We start from the raw sequence: 1,996 nt of genomic DNA, 5'->3' as shown, positions 1-1,996 counted from the left end.
TATTGCAGCACAATTCATAATTGCTAAGTCATGGAAGAAGCCCAAGTGCCCATCGACCCATGAATGAATCAATAAATTATGGTATATGTAGACTATGGAATATTATGCAGCCTTAAAGAAAGATAGAGACTTTACCTCTTACACGTTTACATGGATGGAGCTGGAACATATTCTTCTTAGCAAAGTATCTCAAGAATGGAAGAAAAAGTATCCAATGTACTCATTCTTACTATGAAACCAATTTATAGCTTTCTTATGAAAGCTATAACCTGGTGGGAGGGTGACTGAAAAGATCACCTATATGGTCTGTCTAACAAGGGTACAAGTGAACTTTTCTAGAATTAGAGTATAAATATTTTAACGCAATAACTAAGTAAATGACACAAAGTCTATGTTAACCAGTTTGATGAAAATATTTTAAATTGTATATGAAAACACTACACTGTACCCCATGTTTTCATTAATGTATACAGCTATCATTTAATAATAATAATTTATAAAAGAAAGCTATAACGCAATTATAGCTCAAGAAGAAGGGCAAACGGGAGAGGGAGGGGAGGGGGGAAGACGGGTGGAGGGAGAGTAGTTGGTGGGACCACACCTACAATGCATCTTACAAGGGTACATGTACTACGTGTAGAATATAAATGTCTTAACACAATAACTAAGAAAATGCCCTGAAGGCTATGTTGACCAACTTGATGAAAGCATTTCAGAATGTGTGTTAAACTAGCACATTGTACCCCATGATTGCATTAATGTACACAGCTATGATTTAATAAAAAATGGGGGGGCCTTTCACACCTACACTTAAAAGATCTGCTCATCATCACGTGTTTTGTGCAGACTCTTCTGAAATGAGAGACTTGTGTGAAATCTCACCATCAACTGGAAAGGATTTTCAGCAACAACGCCAATTTGGTACTCTATAGATTTGCATGCAAAGTTTTTCTTTTGGTATCAAAACAAAATGGACAGAACAGTTAAGGACTTAAGGACAGAACAGTTTGCACTCCCCAAACTTCCCTAGTACATTGTGGCATTCATGTTCTGAATCTAAATTTGACTTTTCTGTGTGGGTCGCGAAGGAATTTCATTTTTTAAAAGAGAGAGACATAAGACACCCTCAAGAAAAAACCTAGTTAAATATGGAAGTTTGAAGTCCAGAATAAGTTTGCTTCTGTTCAGAAGAGAAGGATGGACATGATTGGCTGCGGGGCGGGGTGCGCTGGGCTGAGTGGGCGGTAGGACCGCACTGACCCCAAGCGTCTGCAGCTCCAGCACGGACTGGGTCCTGTCAATCAGAACAGCGTGCGCCGCTTGGGGCTGGAAGCTATGAGGTTTAATCCGCGCGCTGACCAGCAGGGCCGACTGGAGCACACCGCTCAGGAAACACGACCAATGAACACATATTGCTTTGACAGTTGCACTCAACTAGAAATAATGCAAAGCGCTGTTTAGATGTATACATCCCTACCCTGTGCTCTAGGAAGAAAGCAATCTAATGAGGACTGGCAGTCTGCTAGCCCAGCCGCCAGGAGGCCCTGACGCTGGCAAGACGTGCCCTGGCGCAGCCACCCGCACCTGGCCGGCTCTCCTTACAGCTCTTAGTGCCTTATGCGGTGGGAGTGTCGCATCACTGGTCTTCGCCTCTGAGGATTCGGTAAAGAATTTGAAGAGAGGGCAGCGCCTTTAGATCACTGAGTAGGGCGCCGGCCCCATATATCGAGGGTTGTGGGTTCAGACCCGCCCCAGCCAAACTGCAACAGAAAAATAGCTGGGCATTGTGGCGGGCACCTGTAGTCCCAGCTACTTGGGAGGCTGAGGCAAGAGAATTGCCTGAGCCCAAGAGCTGGAGGTTGCTGTGAGCTGTGATGCCACAGCATTCTACCAAGGGCAACAAAGTGAGACTCTGCCTCTAAAAATAAAAATATGCCTGGATATGCTGAGGGGAGTTTTCCATTTCCTGATGTTTGATGTCTGTAGCCTGGACAAG

General features: G+C 44.0%; 1 pseudogene; it reads right to left on the bottom strand.

Annotated features, from left to right (window-relative positions):
* The window catches only part of LOC100941703, a 16,482-nt pseudogene that overhangs the window by 13,316 nt on the left and 1,170 nt on the right, over positions 1–1,996 (bottom strand).

The sequence above is a fragment of the Otolemur garnettii genome, unplaced genomic scaffold, assembly GCF_000181295.1.
Source record: "Otolemur garnettii isolate 467f Iridium unplaced genomic scaffold, OtoGar3 scaffold00140, whole genome shotgun sequence".
In the NCBI taxonomy this organism is placed as follows: domain Eukaryota; kingdom Metazoa; phylum Chordata; class Mammalia; order Primates; family Galagidae; genus Otolemur; species Otolemur garnettii.
Note: the sequence above shows the minus strand (reverse complement) of the source record. Positions and strands in the feature narration are given on the sequence as shown.